The following is a 7,175-nucleotide window of genomic DNA, read 5'->3' on the forward strand; positions in this document are numbered from 1 at the left end:
TGAATTAATCAGAATTGTAATTGGATTATCTTTTCCAAGTCATGTAAACACAGAAAAGTGTCGTTTTCACAAAACCAATTTGCTGATTCAGTTCCCGAATATGCCCTACATTCGTTTTCTAAAGACTTGATTTCATGTAACCGAATGCGTGTCCGTGTATAATTGTTTAATTACCCAGCCAGGTTTAACACGTTAATTAATTCCGGGGAGTATAAAGGTGCTTGCTACGCGCTTATCGGTATGCAGCTGCAGTGTTTGATTCTGAACTGAAAAGTTTACAATGGGGACGCGCGGTGTTCAGACAGCGCTTTCACTCGCTTTGATGTTACTTGTGCAGCTCCACGGAGCGTTTGGATGGATCTGGTCGGATCAGCCGGTTTATAACCCAGTGCTGTTTACCGCGCCGAGAGCGGTATTTCAGCCGATGTCCACCCCTCTCTCCGTGCAGAGAGCTGACCTGTCGCTGTTGAATTCGGTCACCCTGGACTGCAGGAAAGACGCCATGGTCGTGACGGTGAACCGGGACTTGTTTGGGATCGGCTACCTGGTGAACAGCGCCGACTTGAGCGTGGGGTCCGCGGGCTGCTCGGCCACCTCCTCCGACAGCGTCGCCAACACGGTTTTGTTCAGCATTCAGCTCCAGGACTGCGGCAGCACTTTCCAGGTAACCCTGCGTGTCGATCGCATTTGTAACTGCGGTAACTAATAGTGAACTGATAAGTGGGTAGCCCAGCTTATTGCTTGCACTTCACTGTGAAGGTCTCGCATACAGTAGTGCGCACATTTATTACATTAACTCGAGACTTGTCATGTGTGTTCTGCTGTGTATATACTTGCATGCATGAACACCTCGGTCTGTGGATTTCAAGTTTTGGTCCCTAATCTTTTAGGCGCTGGTATGTGACAGTGTTGGACTGCTTTGTGCATTAATTTGGCATCTTGAACAACTTCTGAAGTCATGCATTAATATTTCTGTGGTTCTTTCTCATTAAGCTAACTGCTTGTGTGGCCTATTGTCAATTTAAATTCCTAATTGACCTCTTGACACTTCTCCTCCAAGATTTTGCAGTGAGGTGCATGAAATGGGGGTTCACAGTTTACTGACCGGTTGGAGCTTGTCGTCCAAGTTCTCGGTTTCCTTGTGACATTCAAGTGTATCAAACTGCTTGAACAAGCGCTCAATTCCTTGTGTGCCTTAAAGTGTTAAAGCACAAGACCACTTCACATTTTATTTAATAATCAAGAATTGAAGGATCACTTTTCAACTTCTCTCCCTAGGTATTCCCAGACTTCCTGAGCTACACAAACCATCTCTATTACAAGCCTGCCAGCGTTGGCATCATCACCAGGGTTAATATGGCTGATATTCTCCTTGAATGCAGATACCCGAGGTACTGTACCAAGCAAACGGGGACCTGAGGGGCCGTATCTGAACTTCACACTAAATCACTTTGCTGCTGGTCACTCGTTTGTACCAGGGTTCTCAAGTCTCTGCTGCTGTAATATAAGATTTGGACTCAATTCTATTGAAGACAACATTTCTTGTATTCCTGTGTTATCTTAAATAGGATGCCAGTGATGCATGATATCACTTACAAGGATGTAGTTTTTATTTTTCAGAAGGTGGAATGTCAGCAGCAGCCCCATAAAACCAACCTGGGTGCCCTTCACTTCAACAGCCTCTACAGAGCAAATCCTGGACTTCTCCTTGCTGCTCATGAATGGTATGAAGGAAAGGGTTGGGTATGGGGGGTGTTTATTTAATGCTGGTCTGACTCATTGCTTCCTGTTCCAGATAACTGGAGTGGTCCCAGAGTCTCCAATGTCATCTACCTGGGTGACATCCTTCACGTTGAGGCTTCTGTTGCCGTCGACAACCATGTGCCGCTACGGCTCTACGTAGACAGCTGCATCGCGACCCTGAGCAACAACAAGGACTCTGAGCCCAGATATGCTGTCGTGGACAAGCTTGGGTGAGAACTGGAGTTACTTCAAACACACTGGCTCGTGCTGCACTCTGCTTTATCGAACCTGTTTCAATGCTGTGTTGGCGGTGTAACCCTCTCCTGATGCTTGTCTCCTGTCTCGCCCAGCTGCCTGATGGATAGCAAGTCTCCAGACTCCTCCTCTTCATTCACTAGACCTGTTCTGAACAAGCTGCGCTTTGACATCGCTGCTTTCAAGTTCCAGGGGGATTCCAGGAGCATGGTAAGGCTTGGCTAGACCTGGGTCCATCACTAACTTTGTCTTGTCAAAGTGTACTATAATGACCCCTGTGCTTTCCTGGTGCATTGATTTGCTGTATGGTGTGTTTAACTGCATTCCCATTGTGACTCCTTCCCCCTTGTTTCAGATCTACATGACTTGCACACTGAGAGCAGTCAATGCTGACAAACCAGCTGATGCCTCCAACAAGGCCTGCTCCTACCAGAAGCAATCCTACAGGTAAGCTCTTGCAGTGCAGGAGTGATCAGTTCCTCCTTGCTGAACAGATTTCTTAATCTGGACCCTGTCCCCTTCCACCATGCTATTGTTTGTGATTGGCTCTCGGACCGTGGTCTAGGTTAAGCACAATCCCAGATCAATCCTGATGAGCATGTGTGGGATGAACTTTACCACTGCAATCATGGCAGCCTACCTCTGTGGCCCAGTTGCAGCTGTCCTCGGCAAGTACAAGCGCTGCAAGACTCCTGATGTCTTGTGGAGCCTTGGCCTGGAATCAGAATTGCTGTCTTGGTGGTCAGAAGGGTTTTGGCTTTATTTTTCCCTCCTCCACGGTCTGCTTTTAAGAAGCAGGGTTGTTCATGTCCCTTTCCCTGCCCATGCCTCTGCTAGAACCTGTGTGAACACTTGCATTTATTGGCTTCCTACCGACCTCTTCATAGCAAGTTTGATATCCTCTTGCAGAAATACTTGCTCCTCCCTATGTGCACTGGTTGAAGGTACTGATTTTAGGGGTGGTTGTGTAGATCTCGGTGGCTCTGCACAGTCCTTGTATCCTAGCTGTCTGTGATCCTGCCCCCTCATGCCATGCCTCCCTTTTTCAGGTGGGTCTCTGAGGACGGCTCCTCTGCAGTGTGTGGGTGCTGTGACGCTGGCTCCTGCTCTGGGACACCCCGGTTCCTCACAGGCCCTCTTCCTCCTGCCGAGATCAACCAGCCCAACTGGAGCGGAAAATGGCTGCAGAAGAGAGCTGCTCCTCTTGATCCAGGTACTGTCTGAACACCCAGCCTGGGCGAGGCCTTTTCGGAGGACTGGAACTCTAACCAAGCTGTATAAATACTGCAACGCTTGTACTTGGCAAATCCAATTAATTTGGTGTTAATCCTTTGCTGCCAGTGTACAATATGATGGACAAACCTGCCATTAAATGGGTATGGGAACTCTGAGGGGAGGGGGGGGCATTTGGAGTTCTAACCAATGGTTCAAAATCCTTTTGTTGCCATTGTAATATTTAATGGATGACCTTTGCAGTAGGTCGATTGGATAGAACATTGGTGTGAGTTTAAACATATGAAGTGATTGGGTACCAGGAAGCAGCAACACCTTGTGTTCCACAGCTGCATGTGCAAATCTTGCAATGATACTCTCTATTCAATGGAAGAAAATGGGGACCAGTAACTTTCTAGTGCTAAAGCATTTCTAACCTCATTTTGCCTTCCTTTTTCAGTGGAGAGTTTGACCATGTGTGCTCCCCTTCAATGGAGTTGCATTGTGGCGTAGCTCAATCACCAGTGCATTACTTTGCTTCAATGACACTAACCTTGCCCTCCTGTCTCTTTCATTCCCCCCCCCCCCCTCTGTGTAGCTGGCCAGGACCCCCAAGTGCATGTAAAGGAGATCACCATCGGCCCCCTGACCGTGGTTCATGTAGTCCGAGACCATGCTGTCGTGCTCAGTAAGGAGTCCCTGTACCACCCCCTGCAGCTTGTGGAAGAAGTGCAGGGTAAGTGCCGCTCTCCATGCTACTGAGCTCTGAATCAGCTTGCTGTCAATGGAGGGTTACTCTGCTTTATCGACTCTCAAGAGTGTAACTGTTTGTCATTTAAAATGAAAGACTGTTTTTAATATGTGTCTGCATTGTCCTCTACTGTTCCATCACTCCTGTAAGCATGTTGGACTCTGTGCTTTTAGCAGTACAGGGAAACTGCGCCTTGAATGACTTTTGCTATAGCTGGTTCAACATTGGACCACAATATCCTCCATTCCCAATGTAAACCCCTACTCCTGAGTCTTCAATGGGTGTAGCTTCCCTCCCGTGTTGTCCTGTTAACCCCTCTGTCTCTCCCATCTCAGACTCTGGCTCCTCTGTCCCTGTGCTGGCAGTCTCTGCTGTGGCTCTGGCTCTCTCCTGTGCTGTCCTGTTGGCTGTGTTCCTGAAGAGGCGCTCCCTGTCTAGTGACAAACTGCTCGCTGTGTCTTCCTAATGTGTTTTGAAGAATTAATAAAAGCCTTGTTGAGCTAATGGAGTTGCTCAGTGGTCTTGTGTTCAAGGGGTTTTTATCGGAGGTGTGTTGCTCAATATCTATGCTTGGTAAAGATCTATGTCCTTTAACCCAAGGTATCGTCTCTTGTATAGTGAGACATGCAATGTGCTTCTCCCAGGGTTAGTTTGGTTTTACAAGGGTGATGCAAGTAGTGATAGACTTGAATGCTGTAGTCCAGGATTGTGAAGTTTTACAGGTGTGTGAGGAGGTGCTGGAAGGTGGTCAGGGACTGAGTAGTCCTTATCCATGGGCCAGTTGTTCCACGGTTGAGGGGCCACGGTGAAGGAGCGAGCTCTGGCAATGGAGCGGGGGTACAGCTAATCTGCCCGTGTAGGGAGAAATAGCCTAGAGATAAGAGGCAGCAGAAACATCAAAATGGTGATAGGAGAGTACAAGAGTTTCATGTTCTGTAACAACTTGCAATTCTAGGTTGTAACCCTCCCTTGTAGCTGCACTCCTTACAACGATCCACTTCAGTTCTTGTTTCTTCCCCAGCAGGAGGGGGTAACTGAATATTCAACTGGCATATTAAATTGCACGCAGACTACAAAGTGCTGTAACTTAAATACAATACTCTATTTGTAATGTCTTTACCTGAAAACAACAATTTTAATTTATCGTATCTGAAGTAATCTCCATTCTTGGTGCTGAAAAGCAATCCTATTACTTGTCTTAAACTGCACTCTACATGTTGAGATGAAGTGGTTGCCTTGGCTTCATCCGCTGTTCAGACTTGTGATTGTGCCTTATACAGGCAGAGTGTGTTAAAGGCAGCCCTACAGACACATGTGGCCAAGGAAAATGAATCCAGCGCTGCAGTAGACTATCGCAAAGTGTTGCAGCCAAATCCAGTTTGTTTTAAAATGAAGAGACAGTCTGAGGGGTAATCAAAGTATTAAACACCAATTGTGGCTTTCACCATTCGCTTCCTTTCCTTTGATCCATAACCCCTTCAGTAACTGTGTGTAGATGTACCGTATTCTAAACCAGATAAGAATCTTATGTTTCCTTCACAGTTCTAGCAGGGCAACTTGCTATACTCCATAAAGCTCACAGAAGCTGTTTGAAATATTCTAAACTGAAAAAACCTTCTGGATTTGCTTTGAATGTTCCTTCATCTTCATGATGTAGTTTCTGTTAGGAAATGTACTAACCAACTGTGGGACCTCCCAGAGACTGGTATATTTAACCTGAAATCATGCGAAACACCTTAATTGCACACAGGTGGACTCCATTCAACTAATGTGACTTCGAAAGACAATTGGTTGCACCAGAGCTTATTTAGGTGTGTCATAGCAAAGGGGCTGAATACTTATGCAATCAATTCTCTGTTTTGTATTTGTAATTTAGAACAATTTGTAGATCTTATTTTTCACTTTGACATTATGGACTTTTTTTTGTATTGATCAGTGGCAAAAACTCCTAATTAAATCCATTTTGATTCCATGTTGTAACACAATAAAATGTGGAAAAATCCAAGAGGGGTGAATACTTTTGAGAGCCACTGTATTTGTGCACTGTTTTATTTGTATTGTTTGTGGCGCGGATAAAAGCGCCGCGTATTTGTTAGTTTTGTATTTTTAAAACCTCGTGAGGATGCGTGATCAGCTAGTGATTTATTTAGCTAGCTGACAGTCACGCATCCTTATTAAACTCGTGCAGACGGAGACCATCTCCCGAGTTAATTCATTGATTAATTGTTGCTAATCGGGAGATAGTCACTGTACATAAACCTCCAACTCTCTACCCTCGGGGAGAGTATGGCAAGCAGAGTGGAAAAAACAACTGTTAAGTGTGCTGGTTTTCACCAGCACAATACTTGTGTTTATTTGTTTGGTGTTTTGTGTCACGGGTGGTGTGACCCGAGATAACCTTGACGATAATACCTATGTAGCTGACGACTACGCCACCTTGTTTTTAATAAGGCAAGGACCTTTAGTAACCGAATGATAATTATACTCTCCCGTTCAGGTTCTTTTATCCCCAGGTTCCCACACACACACACACAATGAAACCGTATCGGGTAAAACAAATTATATTGTTCTCGACAGGGTACTAAAAACACGGTACAAAAAAAGATCGCTAGACTAAAATCAAAAAAAGGACCACACTAGGGAATGCCAAAAACCGAACAGAAAATAAGTAAAAATCCACAGCACACTAAGGCAATCCCCTCCTGTCGGTCACTGACTCTGAGAAAAACATAAAAACAAGTTCCACATAAAACACCACAGTTACAGATGTAACACAAAGATGGGACAAAACAGAAAGAAATTGTCCGGGGGTAAATCCCATGCTCCTGGGGTCTCCCCCCTCCAACTCGCTTGGTCCGTAATCGGACTTCGTCGCTGGTAGGACAGCCGCTCTCTGCTGGACCTCTCCCGGTTGATCGACCACCACCCCGAAGAACCTGCGACCAGAAAGCGGGGTAAAGAAAAAGGGGCCGTCAGGAACTGTACCACAGGTATGTAAATTGCACCCCGTCCTCAGAGTTCTGGTCACTTCCCTTCGGCCAGTCTTTCACTTCGTGTTTCACTCTTTCCATGCTCCCTGGCGCTCATCCCGTCCCTCCGTCCACCGCTGTCCCCGTTGCACCTGGGAAGGAGGAGTGAAGCAGGAGGAAGCGTCACGAACTGAAACACAGGTAAGTAAATCACTACTTCCACCCAGAAGCTCTGATCACTTCCC

General features: G+C 46.1%; 1 pseudogene; it reads left to right on the forward strand.

Annotated features, from left to right (window-relative positions):
- Window positions 1-227: 227 nt before the first annotated feature.
- Window positions 228-4,465, forward strand: LOC117426801 (zona pellucida sperm-binding protein 3-like; annotated as a pseudogene).
- Window positions 4,466-7,175: the final 2,710 nt, after the last annotated feature.

Source organism: Acipenser ruthenus, chromosome 29, assembly GCF_902713425.1.
Source record: "Acipenser ruthenus chromosome 29, fAciRut3.2 maternal haplotype, whole genome shotgun sequence".
NCBI classification, from domain to species: domain Eukaryota; kingdom Metazoa; phylum Chordata; class Actinopteri; order Acipenseriformes; family Acipenseridae; genus Acipenser; species Acipenser ruthenus.